Below are 19,427 nucleotides of genomic sequence, written 5' to 3'. Positions count from 1 at the left end.
GGGTGTAATCCGATCGCGCCATTCAGCGTCCCAAAGCGCAAAAACTTTTTGGCGGAGGACAGCCCGCAAATCAGCCTCTGGGAGGCCAACATCCAGAGATGGTTTATTCGTGGCCTCTTTCGCCAGGCGGTCAACATGTTCATTGCCCGGGATACCGACATGACCGGGGGTCCACACAAAGACCACAGAGCGGCCGCAACGCGCAAGAGTATGCAGGGACTCATGGATAGCCATCACCAGACGAGAACGAGGAAAACACTGGTCGAGAGCTCGTAAACCGCTCAGGGAATCGCTACAGATAACGAAGGACTCACCTGAGCAGGAGCGGATATACTCTAGGGCTCGAAAGATGGCGACTAGCTCAGCAGTGTAAACGCTGCAGCCAGCCGCCAAGGACCGTTGTTCGGAATGGTCCCCTAGAGTTAGCGCATACCCGACACGACCAGCAACCATCGAACCGTCGGTGGAAACAATTCCAGAGCCCTGATACGTGGCCAGGATGGAATAAAAGCGGCGGCGGAAGGCCTCTGGAGGGACCGAGTCCTTCGAGCCCTGTGCCAAGTCGAGCCGAAGGCAAGGGCGAGGAACACACCACGGGGGTGTACGCAGAGGCGCCCGGAAAGGAGGTGGAACAGGGAAAAACCCAAGCCCACAGAGAAGCTCCTTGACGCGTACGGCGATCGGACAACCCGACCGGGGCCGACGGTCTGGCAGATGGACGACTGACTGCGGGAACAGGACACGATAATTTGGATGCCCGGGCAAGCTTAGAACATGGGCAGCATAAGCGGCCAGCAAACGTTGGCGCCGGAACCGCAGTGGGGGTACACCTGCCTCCACTAGCACACTGTCCACAGGGCTGGTGCGGAAAGCACCAGTGGCAAGGCGTATCCCACTGTGGAGAATTGGGTCCAGCACCCGTAACGCAGATGGGGATGCTGAGCCATAAGCCAGGCTCCCATAATCCAGACGGGACTGGATTAACGCCTGGTAGACCCGCAACAGGGTAGAGCGGGCGGCGCCCCAGCGGGTGTGGCTCAAGCATCTCACAGCGTTGAGATGCCGCCAACACGTCTGTTTAAGCTGCCGGATATGAGGCAGCCAAGTCAACCGGGCATCGAAAACCACCCCCAAAAACCTGTGGGTTTCCACCACAGCAAGGAGTTCGTCGCCAAGATAAAGCCGCGGCTCAGGATTGACTGTTCGGCGCCGGCAGAAATGCATAACGCGGGTCTTGGCTGCCGAAAACTGAAACCCATGCGCTACAGCCCAAGACTGCGCCGTACGGATAGCGCCCTGTAGCTGACGTTCAACAGCTGCAATGCCAGTAGAGCTGTAATAAAGGCAGAAGTCGTCAGCATACAGGGAAGCAGAGACAGAATTTCCCACGGCCGCAGCGAGCCCGTTAATGGCTATTAAAAACAGACAGACACTTAAAACAGAACCCTGTGGCACACCGTTCTCCTGGACGTGGGTGGAACTATAGGAGGCTGCGACTTGCACGCGGAAGGTACGATACGACAGGAAATTGCGGATAAAGATCGGCAGAGGGCCCCGAAGACCCCATCCATGAAGCGTAGAAAGGATGTGATGACGCCATGTCGTATCGTACGCCTTCCGCATGTCGAAAAAGACAGCGACCAGGTGCTGACGGCGGGCAAAGGCAGTCCGGATGGCCGACTCCAGGCTCACCAGATTGTCGGCGGCGGAGCGGCCTTTCCGGAACCCACCCTGAGACGGAGCCAGAAGGCCCCGAGACTCCAGTACCCAATTTAAGCGCCGGCTCACCATCCGTTCGAGAAGCTTACAAAGAACGTTGGTGAGGCTAATGGGGCGGTAGCTGTCCACCTCCAGAGGGTTCTTTCCAGGTTTCAAAATGGGGATGACAATACTTTCCCGCCATTGCGATGGAAACTCACCCTCGACCCAGAGACGGTTGTAAAGGTCGAGGAGGCGTCGCTTGCAGTCCACTGAAAGGTGTTTCAGCATCTGACAGTGGATGCGATCTGGCCCGGGAGCGGTATCAGGGCAAGCGGCAAGGGCACTCTGAAATTCCCACTCACTGAATGGAGCGTTGTAGGGTTCAGAAGCGTTGGTGCGAAAAGAAAGGCTCCGACGTTCCATCCGCTCTTTAATGGAGCGGAAGGCCTGGGGGTAATTCGCAGAAGCGGAACTCATAGCAAAATGCTCTGCTAAGCGGTTTGCAATGACGTCGGAGTCAGTACAAACTGCTCCATTCAGTGAGAGCGCAGGGACGCTGGCAGGGGTCCGATAGCCGAAGACCCGTCGAATCTTGGCCCAGACCTGCGATGGAGTGACATGGAGTCCAATGGTGGACACATACCGCTCCCAGCACTCCTTCTTGCCTTGGCGGATAAGGAGGCGGGCCCGCGCACGCAGCCGTTTAAAGGCGATAAGGTGGTCCATGGAGGGATGTCGCTTGTGACGCTGGAGTGCCCGCCGGCGATCCTTAATCGCTTCAGCGATCTCAGGCGACCACCAAGGCACAGCCCTCCGCCGAGGGGACCCAGAAGAACGGGGAATGGCAGACTCGGCGGCAGTGACGATGCCGGCGGTGACCGATGTAACCACCACATCAATGGCATCAGTTGAGAGAGGCTCAATAGCGGCAGTGGAGGAGAACAAGTCCCAGTCAGCCTTATTCATAGCCCATCTGCTAGGGCGCCCAGAAGAGTGACGCTGTGGTAGTGACAGAAAAATCGGAAAGTGGTCACTACCACACAGGTCATCATGCACACTCCAGTGGACAGATGGTAAGAGGCTAGGGCTACAGATTGAAAGGTCAATGGCGGAGTAGGTGCCATGCGCCACACTGAAGTGTGTGGAGGCACCATCATTCAAAATCGAGAGATCGAGCTGCGACAATAAATGCTCAACGGTGGCGCCTCGACCTGTTGCCACTGACCCACCCCACAGAGGGTTATGGGCGTTAAAGTCGCCCAGTAATAAAAAAGGTGGCGGCAATTGGGCTATCAGCGCAGCCAGGACATGCTGCGCGACATCACCCTCCGGTGGAAGGTAAAGACTGCAGATGGTAAGAGCCTGCGGCGTCCACACCCTAACAGCGACAGCCTCTAAAGCTGTTTGGAGAGGGACAGACTCGCTGTGAAGTGAGTTAAGGACATAGATGCAGACGCCACCAGACACCCTTTCATAAGCTGCTCGGTTCTTATAATAACCCCGATAGCCACGGAGGGCGGGGGTGCGCATTGCTGGAAACCAAGTTTCCTGCAGAGCAATGCAGAGGAAAGGGTGAAGGCTGATAAGTTGGCGGAGCTCAGCTAGATGGTGGAAGAAACCGCTGCAGTTCCACTGGATGATGGTTTTGTCCATGGCTGAGAAAGGCGTGCCGGGACTGGGACGGCAGATTACGCCGCTGGGTCACCTGCTGCCTCCGATTGAGCACCCGTGCTAGTGCTATTGCTATTCACGGCGTCTGAGGGACCGGCGAGATCGAGGTCCTCAGCGGACGCCAGAATCTCCACCGCGTCCTCAGACGCAGAGCTAGAAGGTTGCGATGGGGTGGCTACCACCGCGCGTTCCTTGGGCTTAGAGCTGCTCTTCTTTGATTTCTCACGCTGCTCCTTGGGTTTAACTGGCTGGGAGGGCTTCACCGATTCAGTCTCCGGGACTGAGGAGGATCGGGAAGCCCTTCGACCTGCAGATTGTGGGCACTTACGCCACTGTCTATCGTCAGCCTTCCCGCCGGTGGAAACCTGGGAAGGGAGGGACCCAAGGGACCCCTTGCGAGCGTGAGAAGCCGAAGAAGTTGGACACTTCTCCGGCGTAGAAGCGGGGACCGACGTCCCCGATGGGGGGGATGGTGTTGCTCCTGAGGTAGGTGGCACAGGAGCAATCGGGTGGGTAGAGCCCCCCACTGGCAAGGGGGCAGGAGGAGTTGTACCACTCGTCGATCCGGCCGAAAGGCGCGAAACTGATGGGGCTAGCACAGGTGTTGTAACAGCGGCGTAGGAAGTTGTCATTCTCACTGGATGTAATCGGTCGTATTTCCGTTTGGCCTCAGTATAAGTCAGTCGGTCCAGGGTCTTATATTCCATGATTTTGCGCTCTTTCTGGAATATTCTGCAGTCTGGCGAGCAAGGTGAATGGTGCTCCCCGCAGTTGACGCAGATGGGAGGCGGGGCACATGGAGTATCGGGATGAGATGGGCGTCCGCAATCTCGACATGTGAGGCTGGAAGTGCAGCGGGAAGACATATGGCCGAACTTCCAGCACTTGAAGCACCGCATCGGGGGAGGGATATAGGGCTTGACGTCACATCGGTAGACCATCACCTTGACCTTTTCCGGTAACGTATCACCCTCGAAGGCCAAGATGAAGGCACCGGTAGCAACCTGATTGTCCCTCGGACCCCGATGAACGCGCCGGACGAAATGAACACCTCTACGTTCTAAGTTGGCGCGCAGCTCGTCATCAGACTGCAAAAGGAGGTCCCTATGGAAAATAACACCCTGGACCATATTTAAACTCTTATGTGGAGTAATAGTAACGTTAACATCCCCCAACTTGTCACAAGCAAGTAACCTGCGTGACTGGGCGGAGGATGCCGTTTGTATCAGTACTGAGCCAGAGCGCATTTTAGACAAGCCCTCCACCTCCCCAAACTTATCCTCTAAATGCTCGACGAAGAACTGAGGCTTTGTGGAGAGAAAAGACTCCCCATCAGCTCTCGTGCAAACTAAGAATCGGGGCGAATAACTGTTACCTCCATCCTGGGACTTACGCTCTTCCCACGGCGTGGCCAGGGAGGGGAACGTTTTCGGATCGTACTTCTGAGCATTAAATTGAGCCCGAGAACGCTTAGAGACTGCTGGCGGCTGGCCGCCAGCGAGAGATGATGTACCACGCTTCATTGCGGGTCATCCGCCCTGATGCCACCTACTCCGACCAAGGGCCCTCCCCACGGGCGCCACCCAGCCACAGCAAAGGCCACCTGGCAGGATGGCCGATGCCGGGAGTCCTGATACCCCAGGAGGATAGGCATCTACTCCTTGGCATACGTGGGGAGTTAACGGCGCAGGCATCAGTAGAGCGATCCCTGTGTTGTCAGGGGGCTACAACCAAGAGGGTACATGGCGGCCCCACCACAACGGACTGGCTACCGTGCTGGATCTTAGGTGCAAAACTGTCCAAGGTCGTCGCCGCAGTTAAAAGAAACACTGCAGAGGGCAGCGTGGGAATCGCACCCAGGGACGTATCCCCGCCCTAAAGATCGAAAACGAGCGGGACACCATGGCAACGACGTGAAAGACGGCTAAAGGTCTAATTGCACGACGGATACAGTGCACCACGTAAGGCGCCCTTCCCCAATTGGCTCGCTCTTCGGAAGAATTTAGAAAGATGGAGGTCAAACCCGAGAGGGGACCATCACATAAGGCCAAAACATGTGAGACTCCTTTTAGTCGCCTCTTACGACAGGCAGGAATACCGCGGGCCTATTCTAACCCCCGAACCCGCAGGGGGGCCAGAAACTGGTGAGTGGACCTTAGTTCCAGATAGCCGGCGCAGGCTACCCCAGACAACAGAAGAAGGAGAAACTGTTGAACGTGCTTGTGAAAGCAGCCCAGCTGGCTTTCTTGCTTTCTTTAATAATACGACGACACTGAGCACGTAATCGTTTATAATTGATACAATTCGCCACTGTAGGGTGGCGTTTAAAGGTGCGTAAAGCACGTCGACGAGCACGTAAAGCGTCTCTACATGCTGCGGTCCACCAGGGGACCGGTACGCGACGTGGAGAAGAAGTAGGGTGAGGGATGGAATATTCAGCAGCAGCGAGAATGACGTCCGTGAGGTGTGCGACCTGACGATCGCAGCTTGTGAAGGTTTGATCCTGAAAGGTCGCCCTGGAAGAGAAGAGCCCCCAGTCTGCCTTGGAGATGGTCCAACTAGAGGAGCACGGAGAGGGGATATGCTGCAGGAGCTGGATAACACACGGGAAGTGGTCGCTCGAATATGTATCAGAAAGTGCATACCACTCAAACCGGCGTGCAAGTTGGGGAGTACATATAGAGAGGTCTAAATGGGAATAGGTGTGAGATGTGTCCGAAAGAAAAGTAGGAGCGCCAGTATTGAGGCAGACAAGAGTGAGCTGGTTGAAAAGGTCTGCTAACAGGGAGCCCCTCGGGCAGGATGCTGGAGAGCCCCAAAGGGGATGGTGGGCATTGAAGTCTCCAGTTAACAAAAATGGTGTAGGTAGCTGAGCAATAAGTTGCATCATGTCTGCCCTGGTAAGGGCAGATGACGATGGAGTGTAAACGGTACAAATGGAAAATGTAAAAGTGGGGAGAGTAATGCGGATGGCAACTGCCTGCAGGCCGGTGTGCAACGTGATGGGATCGTAGTAAATATCATCCCGGACCAGCAACATAACCCCTCCATGAGCTGGGATACCTACCACAGGGGGTAGGTCAAAACGCACAGAGGTGTAGTGTGCCAAGGCAATTTGATCGCATGGGCGTAGCTTCGTTTCCTGGAGGGCTACGACGAGTGGACGGTGCAAGCGGAGCAGCAACTTCATGTCCTCTCGGTTGTAGCTAATGCTGCGAATATTCCAGTGAATAAGTGCCATCGTAAGAAAAGGAAGATGAAAGAAGGGGTCACCTCGAAGGCCGCTGAGGGCCTGGCTTCGAGCGAGCACTGCCGCCGCTATCAGTAGGCGGACAGTCATCGTCCATTGGGTCTATAGGTTCATCGGCCATCTTGGGAGGATGGCCGGGAGGGGGAGCTTCCTCCGCCGGTGAACGGCCAGATGTTCGGCTACCAGCGGTGCGGCCAGGCGAAACGGATGACGGCCTGGGGCGGCAACCGCTGGGTGGCGCAGGAGAAGAAATGCGCCGTGGAGGAGAAGGAGAACTGTGCTTCCTATGAGCCTTCTTGGAAGGACGTTTGGTGGAAGTACCGGTCGAAGGCTGGGAGGTCGAGGTACGTAGGAAGTCGGCACGGGATGGTTCCTTCTTGAAGGCCCATGCATCTGACTTCTGGGTCTTCGTCTTAGCAGAAGCTGATGAAGGGGCTGGTGTCTGAGCGGTGATGGGAGGAAGAGGAGACGTCGACCGCGCGATCTTAGCACTGGCCGAACGGACGACCGTGGTGCTGAAGGTCAGATCGCATGTCTCGGTTGCCACCTCCCTGGTAGTCCGAGGAGAGGCGAGGACAGTACTGTATTTCCCCGCTGGGAGCAGCGTGGGCTTCCTACTAGCCAATAGCTTGCGAGCAGACGAGGTGGACACTTTCTCTTTGACCCGAATTTATTGGATACAGCTTTCTTCCTTATAGACAGGACAGTCGCGGGAGGATGCGGCATGGTCACCCTGACAGTTCACACAACGAGGAGACGGAGGTGGACAGTCACCCTCATGGGCATCCCTGCCACAAGTGACACATTTAGCCGCATTGGAACAAGACTGTCGAGGGTGATTGAAACGCTGACACTGGTAGCAGCGCGTAGGTGTCGGGACATAGGGGCGAACAGAAATAACCTCGTAGCCCGCCTTGATACGCGATGGCAGCTTAACACTATCGAAGGTCAAGAAAAGTGTCCGGGTCAGTACAAGGTAATTGTTGACCTTTTTCATGACCCTATGGACAGCCGTCACGCCCTGCTCAGCGAGGAAAGATTGAATCTCCTCGTCAGTCAATCCGTCGAGGGAGTTAGTATAGACTACACCACGAGACGAATTCAAAGTTCGGTGGGCCTCCACCCGGACAGGGAACGTGTACAGGAGTGTGGCCCAAAGCAGTTTTTGTGCCTGAGAGGCGCTCTCAGTTTCTAGTAATAAGGTACCGTTACGCAACCTGGTACAAGATTTGACAGATCCGGCTATGGCATCTACGCCCTTCTGGATAACGAAAGGGTTGACAGGAAAAATCATTTCCGTCCTCAGATCGAGAAACGACGAGGAACTGTGGGGCAGGCGGTAGTACTTTTGTCACTGGTGGCTGGTCACGTTTCCGTTTTTGGGCAGAAGTCGAAAGCGATGGAGTAGAATCCATTGCGGAGGAATCCCCCATGATTGCCAGCGTCTCCGATGGCGCGCTCCTTCCTTGTGGGGACCCTCTCAGAGGGCACTCCCGCCTTAGGTGAACGTTTACACCTCAGGTCACACCTCCCGAGAAACAGACGGAGGGACCACTCGGCATGGTCAGAAGGTATCAGCTCAGGCAATCACCCCTCCTCGGGCCTGACCTTTACCAGAGGGTACGCACGTGCCTTACATGTCTACCCAGGGCGGGGACTTCCGCGTTACCCCGTCACCGGCTACGCGTGCGAACGCGTGGGTCGGCCTTCAGGCACGCACAGGGAGGAAGGAAGAAGAGCAAAAAGAAGAGAGAGAGGGAGAAAGAGGACAGACTGTCTCAAACGCTGAGGCGGAGACCAGAGAAGGCAAGGAGAAGAAGGCAATGAGAAGGCTAGGAGAAGAAGGCAATGAGAAGGCAAGGAGAGGTCAAGGGAAAGAGTAAAAAAGACAGTGAGGTGGAGAAGAGCAAAGAAATGAACCAACAAAAAGGAAGAAACGAGAAGTGAAAAACCAAAAAGACCACAATCATAGGTCGTGGAACCGTCCGTCTCCGGACGCAGGCGCTAACTACCCCCGTGAGGGGGATGGACTCCTTTTGGTCGCCTCTTACGACAGGCAGGAATACCTCGGGCCTATTCTAATCCCCGGACCCGCAGGGGGGGATGAGTGACTGTCGCCACCTCCTTGATCGACGGCTTCAAACTTTCAATCAACCAACAAGGAAGACTGGAAGCACGTAAAGTTTTAGAACTGTATGGCAGATCTCAGCTTTCCAAACTGTTAAATTTTTCTCACTAAATTACAGCAACGTAGCATGAACCTTTGTTGCTCATTTTACCAATTGCATTACCAAGCAGGGTCCCTTCCTTTTCCGAAATGAACCCGAGTGTCGTTGAAATTCAAACGCCAGCATTAAAGTAATATAGCTAATTCGTTTTCACTGCTTTAATTTCAAAGTTCAGTTAAGGCATTCATAGCTGGCTACAATATTTAGATTACACAAGCATAAATTAAGAGTGCGAGTTTTGTTGCCGTATTTTAGCTTACCTGTGACTGCAGCTCAGCTTGGTACGTACTAAATTTTACTATTGTTAATGGTTCAGACCCCCCCATGAACCATGGACCTTGCCGTTGGTGGGGAGGCTTGTGTGCCTCAGCGATACAGATAGCCGTACCGTAGGTACAACCACAAAGGAGGGGTATCTGTTGGGAGGCCAGACAAACGTGTGGTTCCTGAAGAGGGGCAGCAGCCTTTTCAGTAGTTGCAAGGGCTACAGTCTGGATGATTGACTGATCTGGCCTTGTAACAATAACCAAAACGGCCTTGCTGTGCTGGTACTGCGAACGGCTGAAAGCAAGGGGAAACTACGGCCGTAATTTTTCCCGAGGGCATGCAGCTTTACTGTATGATTAAATGATGATGGCATCCTCTTGGGTAAAATATTCCGGAGGTAAAATAGTCCCCCATTCGGATCTTCGGGCGGGGACTACTCAAGAGGATGTCGTTATCAGGAGAAAGAAAACTGGCGTTCTACGGATCGTAGCGTGGAACGTCAGATCCCTTAATCGGGCAGGTAGGTTAGAAAATTTAAAAAGGGAAATGGATAGGTTAAAGTTAGATATAGTGGGAATTAGTGAAGTTCGGTGGCAGGAGGAACAAGACTTCTGGTCAGGTGACTACAGGGTTATATACACAAAGTGAAATATGGGTAATGCAGGAGTAGGTTTATTAATGAATAGGAAAATAGGAATGCGGGTAAGATACTACAAACAGCATAGTGAACGCATTATTGTGGCCAAGATAGATACGAAGCCCACACCTACTACAGTAGTACAAGTTTATATGCCAACTAGCTCTGCAGATGACGAAGAAATTGAAGAAATGTATGATGAAATAAAAGAAATTATTCAGATAGTGAAGGGAGACGAAAATTTAATAGTCATGGGTGACTGGAATTCGAGTGTAGGAAAAGGGAGAGAAGGAAACGTAGTAGGTGAATATGGATTGGGGCTAAGAAATGAAAGAGGAAGCCACCTGGTAGAATTTTGCACAGAGCACAACTTAATCATAGCTAACACTTGGTTTAAGAATCATGATAGAAGGTTGTATACATGGAAGAACCCTGGGGATACTAAAAGGTATCAAATAGATTATATAATGGTAAAACACAGATTTAGGAACCGGGTTTTAAATTGTATGACATTTCCAGGGGCAGATGTGGACTCTGACCACAATTTATTGGTTATGACCTGTAGATTAAAACTGAAGAAACTGCAAAGAGGTGGGAATTTAAGGAGATGGGACCTGGATAAACTGAAAGAACCAGAGGTTGTAGAGAGTTTGAGGGAGAGCATAAGGGAACAATTGACAGGAATGGGGGAGAGAAATACAGTAGAAGAAGAATGGGTAGCTTTGAGGGATGAAGTAGTGAAGGCAGCAGAGGATCAAGTAAGTAAAAAGAAGAGGGCTAGTAGAAATCCTTGGGTAACAGAAGAAATATTGGATTTAATTGATGAAAGGAGAAAATATAAAAATGCAGTAAATGAAGCAGGCAAAAAGGAATACAAACGTCTCAAAAATGAGATCGACAGGAAGTGCAAAATGGCTAAGCAGGAATGGCTAGAGGACAAATGTAAGGATGTAGAGGCGTATCTTACTAGGGGTAAGATAGATACTGCCTACAGGAAAATTAAAGAGACCTTTGGAGATAAGAGAACCACTTGTATGAACATCAAGAGCTCAGATGGAAACCCAGTTCTAAGCAAAGAAGGGAAAGCAGAAAGGTGGAAGGAGTATTTAGAGGGTCTATACAAGGGCGATGCACTTTAGGACAATATTATGGAAATGGAAGAGGATGTAGATGAAGATGAAACGGGAGATACGATACTGCGTGAAGAGTTTGACAGAGCACTGATAGACCTGAGTCGAAACAAGGCCCCTGGAGTAGACAACATTCCATTGTAACTACTGACGGCCTTGGGAGAGCCAGTCCTGACTAAACTCTACCATCTGGTGAGCAAGATGTATGAAACAGGCGAAATACCCTCAGACTTCAAAAAGAATGTTATAATTCCAATCCCAAAGAAAGCAGGTGTGGACAGATGTGAAAATTACCGAACAATCAGTTTAATAAGCCACAGCTGCAAAATACTAACACGAATTCTTTACAGACGAATGGAAAAACCAGTAGAAGCCGACCTCGGGGAAGATAAGTTTGGTTTCCGTAGAAATACTGGAACACGTGAGGCAATACTGACCTTACGACTTATCTTAGAAGAAAGATTAAGGAAAGGCAAACCTACGTTCCTAGCATTTGTAGACTTAGAGAAAGCTTTTGACAATGTTGACTGGAATACTCTCTTTCAAATTCTAAAGGTGGCAGGGGTAAAATACAGGGAGCGAAAGGCTATTTACAATTTGTATAGAAACCAGATGGCAGATATAAGAGTCGAGGGGCATGAAAGAGAAGCAGTGGTTGGGAAGGGAGTAAGACAGGGTTGTAGCCTCTCCCCGATGCTATTCAATCTGTATATTGAGCAAGCAGTAAAGGATACAAAAGAAAAATTCGGAGTAGGTATTAAAATCCATGGAGAAGAAATAAAAACTTTGAGGTTCGCCGATGACATTGTAATTCTGTCAGAGACAGCGAAGGACATGGAAGAGCAGTTGAACGGAATGGATAGTGTCTTGAAGGGAGGATATAAGATGAATATCAACAAAAGCAAAACGAGGATAATGGAATGTAGTCAAATGAAGTCGGGTGATGTTGAAGGTATTAGATTAGGAAATGAGACACTTAAAGTAGTAAAGGAGTTTTGCTATTTGGGGAGCAAAATAACTGATGATGGTCGAAGTATGGAGGATATAAAATGTAGACTGGCAATGGCAAGGAAAGCGTTTCTGAAGAAGAGAAATTTGTTAACATCGAGTATAGATTTAAGTGTCAGGAAGTCGTTTCTGAAAGTATTTGTATGGAGTGTAGCCATGTATGGAAGCGAAACATGGACGGTAAATAGTTTGGACAAGAAGAGAATAGAAGCTTTCGAAATGTGGTGCTACAGAAGAATGCTGAAGATTAGATGGGTAGATCACATAACTAATGAGGAAGTATTGAATAGGATTGGGGAGAAGAGAAGTTTGTGGCACAACTTGACCAGAAGAAGGGATCGGTTGGTAGGACATGTTCTGAGGCATCAAGGGATCACCAATTTAGTATTGGAGGGCAGCGTGGATGGTAAAAATCGTAGGGGGAGACCAAGAGATGAATACACTAAGCAGATTCAGAAAGATGTAGGTTGCAGTAGGTACTGGGAGATGAAGAAGCTTGCACAGGATAGAGTAGCATGGAGAGCTGCATCAAACCAGTCTCAGCGTGGATGGTAAAAATCGGAGACCAAGAGATGAAAACACTAAGCAGATTCAGAAAGATGTAGGTTGCAGTAGGTACTGGGAGATGAAGAAGCTTGCACAGGATAGAGTAGCATGGAGAGCTGCATCAAACCAGTCTCAGGACTGAAGACCACAACAACAACAACAATTGTTCAGAATCATTTAATTCAAGTTCAAAGTTAAATCTCTTATTTCTAAATTGCGTAGGTTCAAGTAGCTTTTGAAATGATTGTTGAGGTAGTCCAAGACTAACCGTATTTTACTGAATGTCGATGTGCTTCAGAAAGAAAGCTCACTATTAGTTTCAGTCACTAAATTAACTTTCGATTTTCCTGTTTTATTAATTCTTTTGCTAAATTAAGTCAGAGTCTAGCGAAATTTATTACTTCTGTCAAACTTTCAGTTTTCACACTGCACGTGTCAACCTTCAGTTGCCACGCTTCTAGTGCTAATTATATGTGCATTAATCTTTCATTTTCAGTTATTATAGTAATTGTCCTTAGGACTGGCGACCGTAATTTCCCCCAAATCTCAAATATCTAATTTTCGCTAGTTAATTGTTAACGTAATGGCCGCACATTTACTTTCTTTATTAACTTTATCCCTTTTCAAAATTAATTTCCACCTGTTTCATTAGCATTTTTCCTTTCAGTTAGATGTAACCCTTTCCTCCCTCTTTACCGACAGATTAACTTCGGTCACGATTGCTTTTCCCAAATTTCCATTAGGTACACGCGGTTTAATTTTTCACTGTCATTAAGGTCGATAAGTGAGGGGGAGGTTACAGCCTGCGCTGGCAGTGGCCAGGCAAGCTACCGGTGCAATAGTGCCAACCTGTTGCGCGAGCTCCTGTTGGTGGTGCTGGTGTATGAGTGAATAGACCTGGTCAGCCAGGATTTCACCTGGCATGATCTGCTCACTGACCAGCAGGCATAGCTGGCGCCAAAGCTGGGACAGCATGCGGTCGCTGGAGGTTCCTCATACAGCATTCGCAGAATAACCCCTTGTGGGGACTGCGAGAGGTGCCTGATGTTGGTCTGTTTTGTGAAATCGTACTTCAAAGTTAGTGGTGGCATCAGATGTAGGTCATAGAAAATGTCTGTGTGCCTGTGCAGTTGGTTCTTGAGGCATAGGAATTTTGAATTGTTGTCAGTGACAGTACATTTCTAACAAGTTCTCCACCAGCGCAAACCACGTTGCTCGGTTGTCCTCAGATAGTGGGGGGGGGGGGGGGGGGCAGGGTGAGTAAGAGGCCTGGTGACGGCGATGATGGAGCAGCTAGTCCCTCGTATCACTCTTATGACGTGGATGCTGGACTGGCGCGGTCGATGCAGATGGCACTGCGTAGGGTGCAAATGAGTAGTCTGTTAGAGCAGATGAGAGTGGAAGCGATGCACTAGGAAATGTAGAACTGTCGGATGCAATGTTCGTGATGCAGATGTCCGATGTGGAAGGCAGGGGTATCACCATGTGAAAAGTGAGAGGGTGAACAGATGCAGCCAAAACCCCCTGCAAGTTTACATGTGGTGACAGTGGGATGAGCCTGGCCATGTTCAGAGGGGAAAAAAACCACGATTAGTATCACTATGGAGCACATTATTCACATCAGATAGCGGCCCATAAAACGCACTGAGAGGCCGAACAGTCACTGGGGGCGGAAACTGGCGTGGAAGTGTTCATGATGTACACTGGGCGTTGTCCAGTTTGTAAACCGACGAAGTGGTAAGGCACTTGGGCGTCACGGGAGCATGATCGGTACACCTGGTCTGTTCTAAAAAAGGCGAAGCTGCACATAGCACTGTTGCAACGGTCGCCCGGGCGGCCGGCTTTTGATAAATAGTTTGTGCACAAAATGCAGAATCCCTGTCAACATGATGTAATGCAGCAACTTTGCTCTCCTCGGTATCGTTTTCGAAATGCATGTGTCGATGCACACTCGCTGCAGAGACCAAGCCTTAGTATGCAGTCCCATGTTGCGCTGTCGAGTGGTGAAAGTGTTGAGGCGCCGAAACTGCACCAAACCTGTTGTGGAATCCAGGTGCTGCTGAAGCGAGTAAATGTCCCATTGTAGGTGAGGTGCAGGAGCATCGATATCCACGTACTGCGCAGCAGGTTACACGGCCAAGCAGAACGAATGAGTCCGCAGCTCGTGGTCATGGGGTAGCGTTCTCGCTTCCCGCGCCCGGGTTCCCGGGTACGATTCCCGGCGGGGTCAGGGATTTTCCCTGCCTCGTGATGACTGGGTGTTGTGTGATGTCCTTAGGTTAGTTAGGTTTAAGTAGTTTTAAGTTCTAGGGGACTGATGACCATAGATGTTAAGTCCCATAGTGCTCAGAGCCAGCCAGAACGAATGAAGGTGTAAACAAGCCGCTGCAGTAGACACGAAAATACTTCCACTACGAGGAAATGGCGCGCGATTTCTGTTGGCTGTAGCCCAAGGAAACACACATTTCTGTAAGACTTGGTATATTTCATTACAGACAGCCACATTACAACAAGTCATACAGCTAACTGAACAAGCAAGATGGCATGGGCCGTTAGGTTACCGACTCAAAGAACTTGTAATGGCGAAGATATGTCGTTCATACTAGTCGACATCAAAAAGTTGCATTACTTCCGAAACAAATTCATAAGTGCCAAAGTACAAGCGAAACTCACGGTTTTATGTGATTCATGTTTGAATATTAAATAATATTAGAGTACTGCCGTAACAAAAATATTTCTTGGAAATTTCTTTTATGTTTACATACAAACATGACATAATTAAGTCATGTTGGCTGCTGTGATCTCTGACGCAGTTCATAATGATCTTCAGAAGATTTATATGAAGCATATGTAACTTAAGTATGTATTTTGTCTGATGAATCATTATCCATGCTTCAGGACCATGTGAGTAAGTCGATGTTTGGTCAACAACAGCTAATCATCCCAATTGAAGATGTTCCCCCGATGGATTTCCGACTAGGCCCATCACAATTCTTCCAATTTAAATTTAATTCATTGATAACACCAAAAACCCTTCAAGTTCTTCAATACGACTTCTCAACTTGCGAGATTTACAATATTTTCCTTCCATGCATAATAAAATATTTTCTTATCCTCGTCAGTAATTACACTGCAGTCTTGAAATGTCACTTCAATCATGCTGTACTACAATATTTCTTCTTAATTTGTTCATTTCGGTTTCAGAAGTGTTCCCACCATTCCAATGCACGGTTTCCCAATTACTGATGTAGCTTGTTGCATAGCGGATTGTAGAACACATCTGCTTAAGTACGTGGACTCTTGTAAGGAGTAAGTACAAGAAAGTGGATAGTTTGAAGAAACATAAGTTCTTCTGACACATCACAGTACCTATACCTGGATCAGATTAACAAATTGATTGACAGTGAAGTGCAGTTGAGCATGAAAGTTGGCGATGTTGTATCCTTTTGGCTTAACAAATTCACTCCCGTATACAAAACCATACGGCCTTCCTATTATTTGTATATGTCAACAAAATCAACAGGAAAAGCAAAGTTTTTGCAATAATCAGAATAAGTCACGTTCAGTTGTGATATTCGATATGTAACGTATGTCAAAATGGATGTGAATCATTTATGTAAGTACAGCAACTAAGACCATTAAAATAATATAAACTACTCGTGTACTTACCAATCAGTGTATTGTGCATGCAGGCTGTCGCATTTGTATGGAGGAGCATTCCTTGATAATGAGGTGATAATTATTGTGCAACTGTAGTACACAGCATTCCGTCATAAATAAAAAATACAAACACAAAAATTAAGACAAATTAAGGCAAAGGATAAATGCCACTTAGTTCAGAATCCCTTTCTACCTCATCACTGTCGTTATCTGAGGTACGGTCCGTGGAGAAGCCACTGGAATTGCCACAGGATTAATTATATTCTCTGCATCACTCATGACATTCACTTAACTTTCCACACTTCATTAATTACCCTTCCTGTGTGGCGTACAGTTTCCTGGCGTTGTTTGTACCACTGCTCTCTCTAACAGTCTTTGAATTCTTGCCTCAGTGAAGCTTTTCTTATTTTTAATATTTAATTTGTGCTCAAATCATTTCGATGGCTTTAAAGTGGCCTTGGTGTGGTAGAAGGCTAAGAACCTGTGGCCATGTCCTTTAGCAACCTCAATCGCAATATACTGTTGAAACAGTGGCTTATTTTTCTTTACAGTTTTCATGGCCTCCGCTTACATATATCATCCCTAATTTTCACGTTGTGGCGTTTAAACCAATGTCGGCGTTTTTTCGTTCCCATCTTTGGAGATTTATGTTTAATAAATGAATGGTATGGGACATTAACCATTACAATGACAGACGGACGGCCAATTTAAGTTTTCCAGTAGTTACCCATTGAACCCTTCAGAAAACTGTCGTGGTTCATCTCCTCGTCGTAGTCGTTTCTTTTCCTCCATTTGTAAACGAGGAGGCAGTTAGGTACGAAGCCAGATACAGTTCCAGCATACCAAACTATAATTCTGGCGCCCTTTCCTACTGGAACAGCAGAACTTCTACATATGCTATCAACCGCCCAGTCTTTTCTGACGGAATGACCAGTCTTTATCAAGGTTTCGTCTAACCACACAACATCTTCAAACGGCACTTTAACTATATTTCTTAAAAATCGACAACAGCACACTACGATTTCGCCTCTCTCTTGTATAATTTTCCGTCCATTAGCTTTTACACCGAAAACCAAAAGCTCTGACTACTGTTAACAAAGACTTCTTGCTGCCACTGAATAGCTCTGCCTTGCAAAGAGTAGGCCACTGTTTTTTTTAATTGTTGCATGTTGTATTCTCTCTTAATATCCATATATTTGGCAACGAACAGCATCTTGATGCAAAGATTCCGAGTTTGTTACATGTGGTTCTGTCCTCTGTTTCTGGGTTTCCGCAGGTTGGATGAACCACGCTCTTCCCCTTCTGCACAGTATCTCTCCTTACAAATTTTGATTAGAGTCTTTTGTGTATCTTTAAGGAGTATGCTGTTGTTTCAAACTCCATCATTACAGGCAGTAGAGTTGCGCCACTGTCTTTCTCTTTCTCGAAATACTCTCGCACCGAACACGAACTCACGAGTCTGACCATCCAAAGTAGGAGTAGATCGCTGAACTTTCCGTTTAGCAGCAACACTTTTTTGCATACTTCCACTAAAAGCTTCAGACATTCTGTAGCGCAAAATAAACTTGCCACCTGTAGAAACAAAACACACAACCGAAACGGATCACACAACTGTTTACGTTACGGGCCACATGCGCTGTGCAGAACTGACGACAAGACTTGGCCAGTGTTTCTATGTTTCGATACAGTGTATCGATACGTGGAACTGTTTCAGTGTTTCGGAACGGCTACGGTTCATTGTTTCGAAACAGTGATGTTTCATTCCGCTTTGTGTCGGACGAGATTCGGGCTCGGCCCAGGTACTGAAACACAACATACCACTTCATGAAACACTGTCAAGAGTGTCGAAATCTTTTTGACAAGCAATAGCATGAAGCTTAAGATATCCGAAAATAAAGCTTCGTTTCTAGCTGACTGTCCTATTCCAAAATGGCGTAACATCTGCTTAATAAACACTAACCAAACAATAAAACAACGCATATTATTCACATTCAGAATAATAAATATGTGAAAATCATTCAGTTAAATTACACTTTTTTGTAACATACGCTTCTCTGTTGATGTACAGTAATCATACTAAAAAACGCAAGTAAGCCTACAACATTTTGAATAAAAAAAGGCGTAGAGTGACAGTTATTAGACAGATACATAAATTTGATGTAGGTATAATAGCAAGCAATATGTTTGACATATCACTGATAGTGTAATGGTGAACCGGTAGGGCTGGGAAGCGTGGTGAATTTATAGTAACGGTTAGGAACACCTTGACAGACAATTTTTTCTGAAACTTCCTGGCAGATTAAAACTGTGTGCCCGACCGAGACTCGAACTCGGGACCTTTGCCTTTCGCGGGCAAGTGCTCTACCAACTGAGCTACCGAAGCACGACTCGCGCCCGGTACTCACAGCCTTACTTCTGCCAGTACCTCGTCTCCTACCTTCCAAACTTTACAGAAGCTCTCCTGCGAACCTTGCAGAACTAGCACTCCTGAAAGAAAGGATATTGCGGAGACATGGCTTAGCCACAGCCTGGGGGATGTTTCCAGAATGAGATTTTCATTCTGCAGCGGAGTGTGCGCTGATATGAAACTTCCTGGCAGATTAAAACTGTGTGCCCGACCGAGACTCGAACTTGGGACCTTTGCCTTTCGCGGGCAAGTGCTCTACCAACTGAGCTACCGAAGCACGACTCACGCCCGCTACTCACAGCCTTACTTCTGCCAGTACCTCGTCTCCTACCTTCCAAAACCATGTCTCCGCAATATCCTTTCTTTCAGGAGTGCTAGTTCTGCAAGGTTCGCAGGAGAGCTTCTGAGAAGTTTGGAAGGTAGGAGACGAGGTACTGGCAGAAGTAAGGCTGTGAGTACAGGGCGTGAGTCGTGCTTCGGTAGCTCAGTTGGTAGAGCACTTGCCCGTGAAAGGCAAAGGTCCCGAGTTCGAGTCTCGGTCGGGCACACAGTTTTAATCTGCCAGGAAGTTTCATATCAGCGCGCACTCCGCTGCAGAGTGAAAATCTCATTCTGGAACATTTTTTCTGTTATATTTTGTTATTTATTCGAATTATTTGGCGTTATTTGTGAATCTATAGTCACTGTGCTTATTATCCACAATGATTCCCTTTGTGTGCATGGAAATTAGCAGGATGGGTATATTATACTAACGGAATGTGGGAATCCCAGTAGCATAAGCGTTGTTTCTGCACTTTGCTCCCACCTCCAGTTCCGTTCGTGGTGGCTCTTCTGTCTTCAGCTATGGCTGTCCTCAGCCAATTGGAAAGTAAGAAAGTCACACGACACGAAAACAGCGCATTTGCTGCAGGAAATACGAAAC

At 48.5% G+C, this 19,427-nt stretch overlaps 1 non-coding gene across 1 annotated transcript; it reads left to right on the top strand.

The window, feature by feature from the left end:
* The first annotated feature begins 18,977 nt into the window (after positions 1-18,977).
* Trnas-uga (transfer RNA serine (anticodon UGA)) lies at positions 18,978-19,052 on the top strand. The gene has a single exon. It is a non-coding gene; the product is annotated as a tRNA-Ser (tRNA).
* The last annotated feature ends 375 nt before the right edge of the window (positions 19,053-19,427 follow it).

Source organism: Schistocerca cancellata, chromosome 9 (genome assembly GCF_023864275.1).
Source record: "Schistocerca cancellata isolate TAMUIC-IGC-003103 chromosome 9, iqSchCanc2.1, whole genome shotgun sequence".
Taxonomy (NCBI): Eukaryota; Metazoa; Arthropoda; class Insecta; order Orthoptera; family Acrididae; genus Schistocerca; species Schistocerca cancellata.
This window is presented reverse-complemented; position numbering and strand designations above follow the sequence as displayed.